Raw genomic sequence first — 18511 nt, forward strand, 5'->3', positions numbered from 1 at the left:
CCTCCCTATCTGTGTACCATTCTGCAGCGCCAACACTCCTCCCTATCCCTGTAACCTAATCCAGCAACTATACCCCTCCCATTCCCTGTAACATTCTCCAGCACCTACACATTCTCCCTATGCCTGTAACATTCTTCAGGACCTACGCCGTCCCTATCCCTGTAACATTGTCCAGCACCTACACCTCCCCCATTCCCTGTAACCTAATCCAGCACCTGCAACTATGCACTAAACCTGTAACGTTCACCAGAACGTGCCCCCTTCTTAGTCCTGTTACCTTATCCAACACCTCCCTCCCTGTCTGTGTATGCTTCATCAGCACTTATACCTCTTCCGATCTTTGATACCTACCACAGCATGTAAATGTCTCTTTATTCTCTGCAACCTCCTCCAAATACTAATACCTTCTGATCTATGTTGCCTCCTCCATACTTCACTCTGATCTCTCTTTGTAATCTCGTCAAGCCCATATACTCCAAGTGGGTATTCAGAGGAACAGAGCAATGTGGCAGTCATTGATCGTTTGATGTTTTGTCTGTGTGTATACAGGAAATACACGGATAGTTTCCCACATTGTCAGGTAGATGCCAGTGCTGTAGCCCAGCAGGAACAGCTTTAATGGAATGTAATCAGGGCACACACACTTCGCATTATCCAAAACCACCGGCCATTTGTTAATACTACACAAAATGAACCAAATTAGCTGAAGACTGACATCTAGCGGAAACTAAAGTAAGTCATCCCACCGACTCTTCTTTCTGTACATTGTTGGGAATGGTTCAACCTTATCATCTCTCGTTGTGCTGGGCTCTTTCATTATTGAGAAGGCGACATTTTTGGATCCTCCACCAGTAAGTTGTTTGTTTGTCCACCAACATTCACCCAGACTGCATTCGACAGAATTGCAGAGGTTAGGTCGGATTTGTTCGTTCAATCTGTCTATCACTTGAAGCTTACACTCTTTGGTGTGTAAGTGATCCTGTTTGTTAATGTTACCTCATTTTCAGGTATACCTTGGCAGGCGTCTCCTGTGTTCCTCACTGCACAAGGGTTCATCCCCTGGCCTGATGGTCAATGTAACGTGGAGGATACGCCAGGCAGTGACAGTGAAACTTGTGCTGGGGTACAATTCTGCTGCTATTGGTAATGACCTGAATCACCTCACACAACTCAGTGATTAGTTACCAGATCGATTCAAAATCTCTTTCGTTTAGCAGGGTGACAGTGTGACACACACAGAGTGAAATCGCAACGTAAAGGTGAGCCTTTGTGACCAGACATACTTTATGCAGTATTCACTGTTATTAAAATGATCATCAATCAATGTGTCTGCAGCCTGTCGATTGGTGAGGTTGAGGTCAAGCATGTTTCCTCTCTCAGTCATTCCCTCTCCACCCACTGCAAACCCAGTCCAGCAGCCATGTCCTTTTGGAACCAACCGTTTCGATCAGCAATCCTGCTGCTGAGCCCCTCTCATTGTTGGTTTTGAAATGACCCACCCATTATATATTCTCCAGCTTTGTCACTCTCTCACTGCTTCCTCCAAGTGTTGTTCAATGTGGAGGGCCACTGATACATAAGCTGAAGGAGGGGATTCAGGAAATTTCTGTGCCAGTGTTTGATCTCACCCAGGCAGGCTGTGAGAGTGGGGACAGCAGGACGTTTCCATGTCAGTGTTTGATCTGACACCGTGAGGTTGAGGGAGATGAGTCAGCAGGAAGTTTCCGTGTCAGTGCTTGAACTGACACTGTGAGCTTCTAGTCAAGACGAGAGGGATGCTGGAAAAGAAAGGAGGAGCAGGATTCCAGATGAAGGGCTTTTTCCCGAAACGTCAATTTTCCTGCTCCTCTCATGCTGACTAGCTGTGCTATTCCAGCACCACTCTAATTTATAACATTTAAAGCCTCCCTTTCCCCTTCTGTTACATCTCCAGTCTTGCTTTCCCGTCTCTGAAAAATTTCCAGCCTTGCTTTCTTATCCCTGAAAAATTTCCAGTCTTACTTTCCTTTCTCTGTAACAAATCCAGCCGTGCTTTCCTACCTCTGTAACATCTCCTGCTTTGCTTTCCTATCTCTGTAAAATTTCAAACCTTTCTTTCCTATCTCTGTGACTTCTCCAGCCTTGTTTTCTTATTTCTCAAACTTAAGAGGTACAGTTAGTAAGTTTGCAGATGACACAAAAATTGGAATTATGATGGACAGAGAAGAGAGTTACCTCAGATTACAATAGGATCTGGACCAGATGGGCCAATGCGTTGAGAAGTGGCAGATGTAGTTTAATTCAGATAAATGCGTGGTGCTGCAATTTGGGAAAGCAAATCTTAATAGGACTTCTCCACGTCATGGTAAGGTCCTAGGGTGTGTTGCTGAACAAAGAGACCTTGGAGTGCAGGTTCATAGCTCCTTGAACGTGGAGTCGCAGCTGTATGGGATAGTGAAGAAGACGTTTATTATGCTTTCTCTTGTTAGTCAGAGTATTGAGTACAGGAGTTGGGAGCTGAAAATGTGTTGCTGGAAAAGCGCAGCAGGTTAGGCACCATCCACGGAGCAAGAGAATCAATGTTTCGGGCATGAGCCCTTCTTCAGGAATGAGCCCTTCTTCGTGCTCATGCCCGAAATGTTCCCTGGATGCTGCCTGACCTGCTGCACCTTTCCAGCAACACATTTTCAGCTCTGATCGCCAGCATCTGCAGTCCTCAATTTCTCCGACAGGAGTTGGGAGGCCATGTTGCGGCCATGACATTGGTTAGGCCACTGTTGGAATATTGCGTGCACTTCTGGTCTCCTTCCTATTCGAAAGATGTTGTGAAACTTGAAAGGGTTCAGAAAGGTTTAACAAGAATGTTGCCAGGGTTGGAGGATCTGAGCTACAGGGAGAGGCTGAACATGCTGGGGCTGTTTTTCTCGGAGCGTCGGAGGCTGAGTGGTGACCTTATCGAGGTTTAAAAAATTATGATGTGCATGGATAGGATAAATAGACAAAGTATTTTCGGGGAGTCCAGAAGTAGAGGCATAGGTTTAGGGTGAGAGGGGCAAGATAAGGAAGAGACCTAAGGGGCAACGTTTTCACGCAGATGGTGGTAGGTGCATGGAATGAGCTGCCAGATGATGTGGTGAAGGCTGCAAGAAGTATTGCAACATTTCAGAGGCATTTGGATGGGTACATGAACAGGAAGATTTTGGAGGGATATGGACCGGGTGCTGGCAGATTTGGTTGGGATATCTGGTCGGCATGGATGGGTTGGATCGAAGGGTCTGTTTCCATGCTGTACATCTCTATGACTTTATGACTCTATCTCCAGCCTTGTTTTCCAATCTCTGTGACATCTCCAGCCTTGCTTTCCTACCACTGTAATATCTGAAGCCTTGCTTTTCTCTCCCTTTTAACATCTCTACCCTTGCTTTCCTGTTTCTGTAAAATCTCCAGACTTGCTTTCCTCTGTCTGTAACCACTCCAGCTTTGCTTCCAATCTCTTTAATATCTGCGGACTTGCTTCCCCATCTCTGTAACATCTCAAGCATTGCATTCCTATCACTATAACATCCCCAGCCTTGTTTTCCTATCTCTGTAAAATTTTAAACCTTGATTTGTCATCTCTGAAACATCGCAAGACTTGTTTGTCTATCTCTGTAACAATTCCGAACTTGCTTCCCTTTCTCTGGAGTATATGGATAAAGAATTGATTGAGCGACAAGAGGCCGAGAGTGGTAGCTGAACGGAGCTTCTCGAAATGGGGAAAGGTGACCAGTGGTGTTCCACAAGAATCAGTATTTGGGCCACTGTTGTTTGTAATATACATAAATGATCTACAAAGTGCACTGTTGGTGTGATCACCAAGATTGCAAATGTCACGAAGTTTGGTGGAGTGGCAGAAAGCATAAGGGACTCTCAGAGAATATAGGACGATATACATAGACAGGAGATTTGGTCGGAAAAATGGCAGATAGCTTTCAATCTAGGCAAATGTGAGGTGATTCATTTAGGCAAGTCTAATTCTAAAGAGAATTATAGAATGATTGGAAGAGCCTTGCGAAAAGTTGATGGGCAGAGAAATCTGGGAGTTCAGGTACATTGTACCCTGAAGGTTGCTGTACAAGTGGATAGTGTGGTCAAGAAGTTTAATATTATGCTTGCCTTCATCGGACTGGATATTGAGTATAAGAGATGGCAAGTCATGTTAAAATTGTACATGATATTGGTTCGGTCGCATTTAGAATATTGTGAACAGTTCTGGGCGCCACATTACGAAAAGGATGTGAACGCTTTGAAGAGAGTGCAGACAAGGTTTACGAGGATGTTGCCTGGTTTGGAAGGTACGAGCTATGAAGAGAGATTGAGTTGGTTCGGTTTATTTTCATTAGAAAAAAGTAGATTGAGGTGGAACTGACTGAGGTTTGCAAACTCATGCAGGGTATAGGCAAGGTGGATAGAGACAAGCTTTTTCCCAGTTTGAAGGATTCAGTAGCGAGAGGTCATGCTTTCAAGGTGAGAGGTGGAAAGTTGAAGGGGGATACAGGTGGCAAGTACTTCACACAGAGGGTGGTGGGCATTTGGAATGCGTTGCCAGCAGAAGTGGTGGAGGCAGGCACGGTAGATTCATTTAAGATGCGTCTGGACAGATCAATGAGTAGGTGGCGAGCAGGGGGACACAGATGCTTAGGAATTGACCGACAGGTTTAGACAGTACATTTGGATCGGCTCAGGCTTGGAGGGCCGAAGGGCCTGTTCCGGAGCTCTAAACTATCTTTGTTCTTTGTTCTTATATCCTGCATTGCGTTCCTGTCACTAAAATATTTCCAGCCTTGCTTTGCTCTTTCTGTAACATCTCCAGACTTGCTTTGCCCGTTCTGTTACATCTCCAGTCTTGCTTTCCTTTCTCTGTAACATCTCCAGACGTGCTTTCCTCTCGCTGTAGCATCTCCGGCCTATCTATCCTCTCACTGTAACATCTCCTAACTTGCTTTCCTTTTATTGTAGCATCACCAGACAGGCTTTTCTATCTCTCTAACATCTCCAGCCTTGCTCTTCTTTCTCTGTAACATCTCCAGGCTTGCTTTCCCCATTCTGTGACATTGCCATCTTTACGTTCCTATCACTGTAACGTTTCCATCTTTGCTTTCCTATCTCTATACAATTTACAGCTTTGATTTCCTAGCTCTAGAGACTTTCCAGCCTAGGCTTCTTGTCTCTGTAACATGGCCAGCCTTGCCTCCCTATCTCTGTAACATATCCAGCATTGCATTCCTATCAATACAATATTTCCAGCCTTTCTTTCCAGTTTCAGTAAAATTTCCAGCCTTGCTTTCTTAACTTTGCAACATCTCCAAATTCACTTTCCTTTCAATGTAACATCTCCAGCCTTGCGTTCTGTTCACGGTATCATCCCCAGCCATGCTTATCTCTCTCTGTAACATCTTCAAACCTAATGTCCTACCTCTGAAACATCACCAGCGTTTCTGTCCTCTCTCTGTAACATCTCCAGACTTACTTTCCAATCTGTGTATCATCTCCAACCTTGCTGTCCTATCTCTGTGACATCTCTAGACATGCTTTTCTGTCCCGGAGTTTGTCTGACCTTGCTTTCCTATCTATGTAACTTGGCCAGCCTTGTTTCTCTACCTCTCACATCTCGAGCCGTGCATTCCTGCCACTATAACATCTCCAGCCTTGCATTCCCATCTCTGTAACATCTCCAGCCTTGCTTTTGTATCTCTGTAACATCTCCAGCCTTGCTTTCCAGTCTCGGTAAAATCGCCAGCCTTGCTTTCATATTCCTGTAATATCGGCAATCTTGCTTTTCTTTCTCTTTTAACATCTCCAGTCTTCCTTTCCTGTTTCTCTAACATCTCAGCCTTGCTTTCCTCTCTCTGTGACATCTCCAGCCTTTCTTTCCTATCCCTGTATTATCTGCAGTCTTGCTTTTCTTTTTCTTTTAACATCTCCAGTCTTCCTTTCCTGTTTCTGTAAAATCTCCAGCCTAGCTTTCCTCTTTCTGTAACATCTCCAGAAATGTTTTCTTATTTCTCTAACATCTCCAGCCTTGCTTTACGATCTCTCTAACATCAGCAGCCTTGTTTTCCTATGTCTGTAACATCTACAGCCTTGCTATCCATTCTCTGTACCCACTCCAGCCTTGCTTTCGGTTCCCTGCATTATCTCCAGCTTTGCTTTCCTCTCGCTGTCACAATGCCAGTCTTGCATTCCTGTCTCTGTAACATCTCCAGCCTTGCTTCCCCTCTCTGTTACGTCTCCAGCCGTGCTTTCCTATCTCAAGTTTCTGTCTAGCCTTGCTTCCCTTCCTCTGCAACATGTCCAGACTTGCTTTCCTCTTTCTGTGCCACCTCCAGCCTTGTCTTCCTGTCTCTAAAGCCTGTTCAGCCTTATTTTCCTATCTCTGTAACATGTCCAGCCTTTCTTCCCTAACTCTTTGACATCCCCAGCCTTTCTTTCCTCTGTCTGTAACATCTACAGCCTTGCTTTCCATTCTCTGTGCCCACTTCTGCTTTGCGATAACATCTCCAGCTTTGCTTTCCTCTCCCTGTCACATTTCCAGCCTTGCGTTCCTGTCTTTGTATTATCTCCAGCCTTGCTTTCCCCTCTCAGTTACATCTCCAACCATGCTTTCCTATCTCAAGAGCCTGTCCAGCCTTGCTTTCCTTTCTCTGTAGCATGTACAGCAATACTTTCCTGTCACTGCAACATCTCCAGCTTTACATTCTACTCTCTGTAACCACTCTAGCCTTGCTTTCCTATGTCTGTAACATCTTCAGCCGTGCATCCCTATGTCTGTAACCTCTATAGGCTTGCATTCCTATCACTATAACATGTCCAGCCTTGCTTTCCTATCTCTGTAAGATTGCAAGCTTTGCTCTCTTATCTCTGTAACATCTCCAGCCTTGCTTTCCTAACGCTGAATTATCTCAAGCCTTGCTTTCGTGTCGCTGTATCATCCACAGCCTTGCCTATGTATCTCTGCAACATCTTCAGCTTTGATTTCCAGTCTCTGTAACATCTCTAGCCCTGCGTTCCTCTCCCTGTAAAATTTCAAGCCTTTCTTTCCTATCTCTGTGACAACTCCAGCCTTGTTTTCTTATTTCTGTAACATCTCTTGAATTGCTTTCCTGTCCCTGTGACATCCCCAGTCGTGCTTTCCTCTCTCTGTAACATCTCCAGCCGTTTGTTTGTTTCTTTAACATTTCCAGCCTTCTTTCTAATCTCTGTAACAGCTCCAGCCTTGCTTTCCGATCTCTGTGACATCTTCTGCCGTGCTTTCATTACCCTCCAGCCTGCACAGCATTACTCTCCTATCTCTGCAACATCTCCAGCCTTGCATTCCACTCTTTGCCACCACTCCATCCTTGCTTTCCTATTTCTGTAACATCTACAGTCTTGCTTTTATTTCTGTAACATCTCCAGCCGTGCATCCCTATCTCCTTAACATCTCCAGTATTGATTTTCTATCAGTATAACGTTTCCAGCCTTGCTTTACTATCTCTGTGAAATTGCCAACCTTGCTTTCTTATCTCGAGCCTTGCTTTTCTATCCCTGTAACATATCCAGCATTGCTTTCCTATACCTGTAATATTTCCAGCCTTGTATTTCTGTCTCTTCTGACATATCGAGCTTTGCTTTCCACTTTCTGTAACATATTCACGCTCGCTTTCCTGTGTCTGCAAAAATTACAGACTTGCTTTCTACTATTTTGAACACCTTCAGCCTTGTATTCCTGTTTCTGCATCATCTCCAGCCTTGCTTTCCTTACTCTGTAACATCTCCAGCCTTGCTTTCATGTCTCTATAACATCCACACCCTTACCTTCGCATCTCTGTAACATCTCCAGCCTTGTTTTCTTTTTTCTGTAACATCTCTTGAATTGCTTTCCTGTCTCTGTAACATACCCAGTCGTGCCTTCCTCACTCTATAAAATCTCCAGACTTGTTTTCTTATTTCTATTACATCGCCAGTCTTCCTTTCGGTCTCTGTGTCATCTCCAGCCGTGTTTTCCTATCTCCAGAGCCTGCCCAGTCTTGCTTTCCTTGTCTGTAACATGTCCAGGATTGCCTTCCTGTCTCTGCAACATCTCCAGCCTTGCATTCCAGTCTCTGTAACCGCTCCAGCCTTGCTTTCCTGTCTCTGTAACATCTGCAGCCTTCCTTTCATTTCTATGTAACATCTCCAGCCTTTTATTCATATCTCTGTAACATCTCCAGCCTTGCTTTCCTATCTCTATAAGATCTCCAGCCTTGCTTTCCTGTCACTGTAATGTCTGCATACTTGCTTTTATCTCTCTTTTAACAGTCCCAGCCTTGTTTTCCTGTTTCTGCAACATCTCCAGTCTTACTTTCCCGTATCTGTGAACACTCCAGCCTTGCCTTCCTATCTCTTCAACATTTCCAGCCTTTCTTTCCTACCTCTGTGATATTTTCAGCCTTGCATTCCCATCTCTAGAGCCTGTCCAGCATTGCTTTCCTGTCTCTGTAACATGGCAAGCGTTGCTTTACTGTCTCTGTAACATCTCCGGCTTTGCGATCCTTTTACTACAACATTTCCAGCTTTTCTATCCTATTTCTGTAAAATTTCCAGCCTTGCTTTCTTACCTTTGCAACATCTCCAATTTTGGTTTCCTTTCTCTGTGACATCTCCAGCCTTGCTTTATTTTCTCCGTGTGAGATATAGGCAAAGTCGTGTTACTTCTGCAAACATAATTACTCATGCAAGGTAAATGAACTCACACCAGTGTATAATTGTTTCAATCAAGAGCTGAGTCAACAAGAATGAAAACTATTTGAAGGAAATATATAATTGTTTTTGCATTAGCTAAAATGTGCATACAAGAATGAAACGTGCCTGTAGACACTGTTACATGTTACAGATAAATAGATGAGGTGCTGTGAGGATGTAGATTAAGCCAGATATTTTTGTACAAGCAGTACTTATAAGCATCTCTTTCGCACTTCTGCAAAAAAAAAACAATTAAAAGGTCATAAGGATCAATATGGTTGGGGAAAGGGAGGAGATGTCATAAGTGGTGGAAATAGATAGTAGTGAAGGAGGATATACCTCACAATGGACCACAGCAGGATGTGGTGAAATTGCAAAGTAAAACTTGTAATTTCTTATGCACAAAGCCGGATAAGGCAAGAGATAAACAAGAGCAATAGGCACCGGGTTTGGAGTCGTGTATCCTATATAAGATATGTACTTGCTAAACTCTAGGTGACTATTTCAGGCACTATGTTTGCAAAGGGATAATAAACATACTGATTGCTTCAGATCTTGTCTCGCAATGAAATTATTGAAATGAGTGAGGCTTCATTTCTCACACTTGTAGGCTGTCTGGGATATTCTTCCATCGCCGGGGTTAGTGGCTGGCCCTGGACACTGGGAAGACGTGTACCGTTCCCGATTGACGAGCGGTCTCGTGTCCCGGTTTGGTCTGCTGCCTTGCGAGACTGGTACGAATCCCACAAGAGAGACAACTTAATCAGACAGTGAAAGAAGGTCAGAAGAAAATACGGCAAAAAGGGGTCAGGCAACTCTGTGCACAGACCAAGATAAGAAAACTGACATTTAAGCATTGCCTTGATGGCTGGGAAAAGGGGTATGTAATCGCTGTGGGACTGGCGAGGGCCCCGAGAAACGGGGGTAGGCAGAGAAAGTAGAACTGTCACAGAGTAAAGGAGGAAAATGTCGCTGGTAATATTCCTCCTGAAAGTCCGTTGGGGAGGATGTTGCGGGAATGGCCAAGTTGCACTCGTACAAGGGAAAATCATAAAAAGAAAATGATTAAATATTGTTGTTTAGTATGGACCAAAGAACCAATCCTTCGTCCGGCTGTCTTCTGGTCAAAGTATGGTTCAGACGAGGATGGGTATGTTAGTATTTAGATTTGTATATGAATGAGAAAAAACCTTTTAGTCAAGAAGAGGCGGACTATGAGTCCTGTTGGAACGGCAGTTTGAGAATGATGGTAGTAAAGACAAGGGATTCCCCCTCTGCTCGACCCTGTCCCTGGCATCCTCTTGGCAGCTTCCCCCAACCCCCAACCCCCGCTGTACCATAAAATCAGATTAGGTGAAAATGGGAGAGGAGGAGAGACAAACTGACAGACTGAGAAAGGGAACGGATGACCCACAAGAGGAGGACGAAGGGGATGTTGTTCTTCCCGACCCTCAATCCTGAACAAAATAAAGAGAAGATAAAGTAGATGTAGAGGAGGCCTCCAGAGTATCAAAACCAAAGTCTGAAGGGGGAAACAAAAACAAAAAAGGTAAGAACGTTTAGACTTATCCCCTTTGGGAGGTACCAATAGGGAACAAACAGATTTGATTAGAAAGTGCCCCCCTCGCCAGTGGGGAGGTCAGAATATTTAAGGAGATCAAGGTCCTTGGTTGAGGATACGGTAGGGTTATCTGCACAAACTGATCATTATTTGGGGCCCAGTCTGTATACGTGGACTGAGTTAAAGTCTATTTTGAATATACTATTTACTTTGGAAGAAAGGGGACTTATACGAGGAGCAGCCATTGAAAGATGGAACAGGGAACATCCCATTGGGGATGGGGATGCTGGACAGAGAGAGAAGAAGTTTCCCCTCAGAGAGCTCCAGTGGGAAAATCAAAACCTGGAGCACAGAGAAGGGAATTGAAAGACCTGTTTCAAAAAGGAATAAGAGAAGCAGTTCCAAGTCGCAGAATTTGACTAAAGCCTTTGAAGTTAGAGAGGAGAAAGGTGAGACTCCCTCAGCTTTCTTGCAATGATTAAGAGACTCAATGGTAAAATACTCTGAAATGAACCTTGAGGACCCAGTGGTCCAGGGTCTTTTGAAAGTACATTTTGTGACAAAGACATGACCAGACATAAAGAGAAAGATACAGAAGATAGAAGGGTGGAGCGAAGAACCATTGGATGAATTGTTAAGAGAGGCACAGAAAGTATTTGTAAAGATAGAGGATGAGAGACAAAAAAAGAAGACATAAATGATGGTAGCTAACAAAAGAATGGAATCAATAGTGAGCAACCGGAGTGGCGAGTGGCAATATGTAGGACAGAGAGGAAGAGGGAGCGGACACGGGGGGCTTTTGATAGCGGGTTCGGGTGACAGGGCCAGAGACTGAAGTCTCCACAGTCAGGATGCTATTATTGCGGAATGATAGGATTTTTTTTAGCGGGAGTTTTCTTCCCTACACAGGGAGGAAAGGGCAATTCCGCTTATGAATTTTGATAAAGAAGAGGGGTGTCAGGTGTTCCTGCCCGCGGGGACACACCAGGAACCCTTGATAAACTTGAAGGTGGGACCTGTAGGGAAGAGATAGTCTTCCTAGTAGATACGGGGGCAACACGGTCATCACTGAATTTTAAACAAAAGAAAGTAGAAATGTCGACACGGTCAATTACCTTTTTCCGGGGTAAAAGGGGAAGGATTTACTGTTCCAGTATTTGAACCTATGAAGATAGAATGTCCTAAGGATTGGAGTCACAGAGGAACTGTTGTATATCCCTGATATAGGAAGAAAGTTACTAGGGAGTGATTTAATTACCCTCTTAGGACTGGAGATTTGAATTCAGGAAAAAGAATAAGTTGTACAAATGGCAATGTTGTATGGGCTAGAGAAGGGAATCGTGGTAAAATACAGATCCCTCCCCGAGAAATAAGTTGGAAAAGGAAATGGGACGTTGTTTATGAGCTACAGTATCCCATTTCCATAGAAGGATAACGAGGAGTGCAGCCAGTCACTGAGGGACTAGAGATGTACTGTTGGAGCCATGTATGTCTCCTTACAATATCCGAATTCTACCAGTGCGAAAATCCGATGGAACTTAACGTTTGGTGCAGGATTTGCGAACATTGAATCAAATAGAAAAGATCAGGCACCCCGTGCGGCCAAATCACTATACGTTATTAAGTAAGATCCCTCATGACCACAAATGGTTTAGTGTGATAGATTTAAAAGAGGCCTTTTGGGCTTGTCCCTTGGCAGAGGAAAGTAGGAATGTGTTTGCATTTGAATGGGAATATCTGTAGACAGGACAGAAACAACAATACCGATCGATCGTGCTCCTCCAGGGGTTTACGAAATCCCCAAATTTATTTGGACAGATGTTAGAACAAATATTGGATAAAGTTAGCAGCCTCAAGGGAACTACCCTGTTGCAGTATGTACATGACCTCTTAGTAACAGGAAAAAGAAGAGAAAGAGTAGCAGAAGCCACTAAAGAATTATTGCGTTTCCTGGGTCAGCAGGGACTGCGAGTATCTAACAACAGACTCCAATATGTCGAGAGAGAAATGAAATACTTGGGCCATTTAGTTAGAGAGGGAAAGTGAAAGATAAGCCTGGAACAGATAGAGGGAATAGTGGGGATGCCGCTACCCAGGACTTAAACGGGAATTATGTATTTTTTGGGGTTTAAGGGGATATTGCAGATTGTGGATTGATTCTTATGCTCAAAAGACGAATAAATTATATCTCAAACTATTGGAGGAGGAACCAAAGTGTCTGATATGGAAAGATGAGGTAAAAGAACTATTGAGGAATGCAAAAGAGATCTGATCCATGCCCCCGTGTTACCCTTACCTTCTCTAGATAAACCTTTCCATCTCTTTGCTACAGTAGATAAGGGAGCGTATTTGGGAGTATTAACCCAGAGGTGTGGAGCAATGAAGCAGCCAGTAGCATATCTTTCGAAGCTATTGGATCCAGTATCCCGGGGGTGGCCTCAGTATGTGCAGGCCGTGGCTGCCACTGCACTGTCGGTGGAGGAAAGCAGGAAGCTTACAATTGGGGGAGGACTAATAGTAAGCACTCCACACCAAGTGAGAGCGATCTTAAACCAAAAAGCTGGACTATGGTTGACAGACTGGTGGGTTCTGAAATATGAGGCAATATTAACAGAAAAGGCACGGACAATTGTTTAAATCCAGCTGCCTTTCTTTGGAAAGGGGAAGGAGACTCTACTCAGAATCCAGGGCACGACTGCCTTGACAATATAGAATGAGGAGAAAGTGAGGTATGCAGATACTGGAGATCAGAGATGGAAATGTGTTGCTGGAAAAGCGCAGCAGGTCAGGCAGCATCTAGGGAACAGGAGAATCGACGTTTCGGGCATTTCTGAAGAAGGGCTAATGCCCGAAACGTCGATTCTCCTGTTCCCCAGATGCTGCCTGACCTGCTGCGCTTTTCCAGCAACACATTTCCATCTTTGACAATATAGAATACCAAACTAATGTCCGCATGGACCTGAGAGATGTTCCACTTCATGCAGGGGCTAGACTTTTTATAGATGGATCATCCTGGGTGACTGAAGGGAAAAGATATAATGAGTAAGCAGTCGTAGATGGGACAAACGGTAGTGTGGTGGAGGCAGGAAGGTTACCAAATGGGTGGTCAGCTCAGATCTGCAAACGCTATGCATTGGAAAGAGCCCTTACGGCATTAGAAAATAAAGAGGAAACAGTATACACTGACTCTAAATATGCATTTGGTGTTGTGCACACTTTTGGAAATATATGGCAGGGAGGAGGACTGATCAATAGCCGGGGGAAGGAATTAGTTCATGAAGAATTGATTAAACGGGTCTTGGAATCCGTATTACTCCCCCGAGAGATAGCAGTAGTGCACGTAAATGGTCATCAGAAAGGAAATGAACCAGAAGTTAGGGGAAATAGATTAGCCGATGAAGTGGCTAGGGAAGCCACCCTGAACCCACAAGAAGTGGTGATTCATTCCCTAATACCTACTGTCCCAGGTCCTAGGGAAGCTCCTATATTTACTGAAAGAGAAGAAAAAGAATTGAGAGATTTAGGGGCTGCAAAAACAGCAGACGGGCATTGGAAGTTACCTGATCGAAGGGAAATGTTAAACAAAATGATGATGCGAGAGATTATGGCTGTCCTACACCAAGGCAGTTATTAGGGAGTACAAGCAATGTGTGATTAGTTCTTATGGAATATGGATGTAAAGGAATATATGCAGTTGCTAAACAAATATGTGAGGGATGTATAATATGCAGAAAGGTAAATAAGAAAGTCTTGAGAAAACAGACCCCGGGAGGAAGAGACCCAGGATTGAGACCTCCCCAGAGTATACAAGTAGATTATACTGAACTACCCAGAGTCGGCAGACTAAAATATATGCTGGTCATAGTAGATCATTTATCTGATTGGGATGAGGAATACCCCCTAGCTACTGCCACTGCGAGTGGGGTGTCTAAAACAATATTAGAGCAAATAATTCCCCGATATGGGCTAGTGAACCGTATAGATTCTGACCAAGGAACTCATTGTGGCATATAGGTAAATTAATGTTACTTCTGCAATTATAATTTCTGATACAAGGTGAATGAACTCACACCAGCGTGTAATTGTTTCAGCCAAGAGCTGAGGCAACAAGAATGGGGACTATGTAAAGGAAATATATAATTGTTTTCATCTCAGCCAAAACTGGTATGTCAGCATGAGACGTGATTACAAAACAATGGTAGATGTATGGACGAATAGATAAGAAGTTTTAAGAGAATGCAATCACTTGTATAACAGTAGGTAAAAACATCTGTTTTCCCACTTGTACGGAGACACAGGAACAAAGGTCATAAAGGTCAGAGTGGCCTTCGGAGAGGAATAAATGCTGATAAAGAAAGGATATGCCTAACGATGACCTGCAGTGGCATGACGTCAAACAACCTTATGGGGGCCAGAGATAGGCATTTGTAACGGACAAGGCCGGATAAACAGAAGTTGTGGGATCAGTCTTAGGGAAATGAGTGACGTAAGCTCAAATTTTGAAAGCTGGTTGAATTTGATGTGTATTTGTCTCTGCCTTGTTTGGCATTAGACATTGCACCAACTTGCAAGTGTAAAAATAAAGGACACTACTGATTCAGATTTTTGTCTTGGACTGCAATTGTTTCTTGTGTGAGCTTTGTTTCTCACATCATTTTACCTCTAAAGTGTTACAGGGGGTAATGAAAGGGTTGAGAATTTTCTGGAAGTTTCATGCTCCAAGGCACCCACCATCATCGGGAAGGGTTGAGAGAACGAACCAAACACTCAAACGACAGCTCTCTAAATTGATAATAGAAACCAGACTCCCTTGGACCAAATGTTTACCTATAGCTCTCTTACGAGTACGAACAGCCCCAAGGAAAGATTTGGGACTATCCCCCTATGAAATCTTATTTGGATTGCCTTACTTGGGAACGAATGGAGAATTGCCAATTCCCGAAACTAAAGATTTGTTTTTAAAGAAGTATATCCTGGGCTTGACCTCCTCTTTATCTTTCCTCAGAAAACAGGGTTTATTGGCACAGACTCCACCCCTTGAATTCACCGTTCACCCCATCCGGCCGGGTGATTGGATCTTAGTAAAATCATGGATAGAGACTAAATTCCAGTCGGACTGGGAAGGGCCGTACCAGGCTCTTTTGACTACCGAAACGGCAATAAGGACGGCGGAGAAAGGCTGGACTCATTATACTCGGATCAAAGGGCCAGTGGACCCTCCAGTTGAGGAAGAAGTCTGGACAGCTGAATCAACGCAAGACCCGCTGAAACTCAGACTAAAGAGACTTTGAGTAACTGATTATATAGTGGCGACGCGAGCGCGGGATTATTTCTGTAAGATTGTATATTAAGTCTTTTTGTGCTTCAGCATGATGTTTCGAATACTGGGAATGCTTAGAGTTATGATGCTAACCCTCTTAGTGTTGGGATTTTTTCAAATATCATTTTCATATGTATTAACAGCTCCGGAGTCTGATAATCCACAAGTAATAGACGCTGATGCATGCAGCTTAGTAACTTGTGGGGATGTAGATAATCAGACACAGTACCGCAGCTCAGATACATCTTAAGTCCTTTGGGGATGGTACTTGGTATAATGGTCTCGTCACAGTACACTGGGCCCCTTCCGACCAGCTCGCGATTGTCCCGATAAAAAGTGTAACCCAATATACCTAACAATAAGGAAAACCACATGGCACGAAGCAATTCTGGGGGTGGAGGGGGCACCTATGAGATACAATTAAATGAAACATTTCGGATCGAAACGAAAGCAAATGGGAAGGATTTCTTGGGCTGTTGTTTTCGAATTAGCATAGGACAGGGAAAACGGGTAGAATTACAGGGTAATAAGATACAACCTTTCACCCCCTCCTGATGATCCTAAAGTTGTAAAAATTATAGAGGTAAAGGACTTGAAACAGACCATCGAAATAGAAACTGGGTACAGGGATGCAAATGCCTGGATTGAATGGGTAAAGTATACTGTAAAACATCTGAACAAAAGCAATTGCTGTGCATGTGCCTCCGGTAGGCCAGTGGCCCAGGTGGTTCCCTTTCCACTCGGGTGGAAGCGAGACAGGAAGGGCATGAAATGTATGATAGCCATGTACCAGGATGAAACTGCATGGACTGATAGGAATTGTACCTCCCTATCTCTGATGTTCGCTCCCTTGGAGAAGAAAGATGTACAAGATCCACCCCCCCTCTCACATTTTCTGCCGCAGTTGGAAATCACACATCGTGTGTGCGTAGACGAGGTACAAGTCGGTCGAGAGATTTGGGGGAACTGAAATTATGTACAGAGATTAAGAATGTTACCGAAACGGAGAAGGGAGGGAACTACTCAGCACTAAAGGTTCCCCGAGCGGATCTGTGGTGGTAATGTGGAGGCAAAATATTGAGACCCACCCTACCTCCGGATTGGAGAGGGATATGTGCAATTGTACAATTGGAAATTCCATTTACCCTGGCATTTGAGAAGGAAAAGATAGTAGGGAAAAAGGGAAGAGGTAAGAGATTACTGTTAGATACTTCTTTCGATGACAGGATTTATCTTGATTCGGTAGGAGTCCCTAAGGGAGTACCTGATGAATTCAAGGCTCGTAACCAGATTGCAGCAGGCTTTGAGTCAGCTCTCTTTTGGTGGGTAACAATAAATAAAAATGTGGATTGGATAAATTACATCTTCTATAATCAACAGCGATTTATAAATTATACAAGAGATGCGGTTAAAGGAATTTCAGAACAGCTTGATGCGACAAGTTGGATGCGACAAGTAGGATGGCATGGGAAAACAGAATAGCCCTTGATATGATTTTAGCAGAAAAAGGGTGTGTGTGTGTGATGTTAGAAGGAAGCTGTTGTACCTTTACTCCTAATAACACTGCACCTGATGGTTCAATTACTCGGGCCTTAAGGGGAATGACTACCTTAGGAGAGGAACTGGCTGAGAATTCAGGAGTAGACACATCTCTCACGGGATGGCTTGAATCATGGTTTGGAAAATGGAAGGGGGTGGTGATTTCTATCCTTACTTCCCTGATAGTAGTAGTCGGGGTATTGGTGGCCATTGGCTGTTGTATCATACCCTGTATACGAGGACTCAGCCAAAGACTGATTGAAACAGCCTTGGTGAAACAGAACCCCTAAAAGGGAATCAGACAGAGGAACTTTATTGACTAAATAATGAGAAGATGAGTGAAAACAAGATGGATGAAATCTCCGGAATGATGCTTGCGAATTTCGGGGGCGATGTTTAAAAGAAAAATTGCAGAAGATAACAAATGGTAATTAAAGAAAAAGGGGAAATTGTGGGATGTGGGAGAAATACTGTTCGTTCTGCAATTCCATTTACTTATACAAAGTAAATGAACTCACACCTGTGTGTAATTGATTTAGCCAAGAGCTGAGTCAACAAGAATGGAAACAATGTGGAGGAAATATATAATTGTTTTTGTATTAGCTAAAACTGTATGCCAGCATGAAACGTGATTGCAAAACAATGGTAGATATTATGGGCAAATAGATAAGATGTTGTGAGGGGATGAAGTGAAGCTAGATACGCCTGTACAAACAGTAGGTATAAACATCTGTTTCCCACTTTTACGGAGACACAGGAACAAACCCCAATTAAAGAGGTCATAGGTCATGACCTCGGGAGGGGCCCAGATGGAGAGAGTAGATACTGAAGAAGAAAGAATATGCCTAACAATGACCTGCAGCGGGATGAGGTCAAATGGCCTTGTGAGGGCAGAAAAAAGCATTTTGTCACAGACAAGGCAGGATAAACAGGAGTAATCGGGCCAGTCTTAGGGAAGGGGAGGAGCAATGTAAAACAAAAGAAATCAAATTATATAAATATTGTAGTTGAATTGAATTTGGTGTGTATGTCCTCTGCCTTAAAGACACTGGGCATCACACCCAATTGCAAGTGTAAAATAAAGGACACTACTGATTCAGATTTTTTTTCGGATTGCAATTATTTAAGTGTGTGGGCTTTGTTCCTCAGAGTTATAATATCCCAGTCCCCAGAGCCAATCCATGCTTTGACCTCGTCTGCCTTACCTGTCAGACCTTGTGTGTCGAAATAAATGTCCTTTAAACCAGAAGACTTTTCCCTCCCTTGACTGTGCCCCTGGATATCCTGGATAGAAAACATGCTTTCGATGGATGATGCATTTTTCCCTTGTCTGATCAATGGGCCCTCTCTTACTCAGAATCCAAAACCCT

General features: G+C 43.7%; 1 long non-coding RNA gene across 2 annotated transcripts in view; it reads right to left on the reverse strand.

Annotated features, from left to right (window-relative positions):
• Window positions 1–583: 583 nt before the first annotated feature.
• LOC148149515 (uncharacterized) overlaps window positions 584–18511 on the reverse strand; it is a 75591-nt gene continuing 57663 nt past the window's right edge. For both annotated transcript variants that reach the window (XR_015757787.1, XR_015757786.1), the window contains exon 3: window positions 584–1778. This is a non-coding gene — a long non-coding RNA (uncharacterized LOC148149515). The remainder of the gene's footprint in view (window positions 1779–18511) is intronic.

This window comes from Chiloscyllium plagiosum, unplaced genomic scaffold, assembly GCF_037043375.1.
Source record: "Chiloscyllium plagiosum isolate Xiang-an unplaced genomic scaffold, Cpla_swu_hap1 HiC_scaffold_8, whole genome shotgun sequence".
Classification (NCBI taxonomy): Eukaryota; Metazoa; Chordata; class Chondrichthyes; order Orectolobiformes; family Hemiscylliidae; genus Chiloscyllium; species Chiloscyllium plagiosum.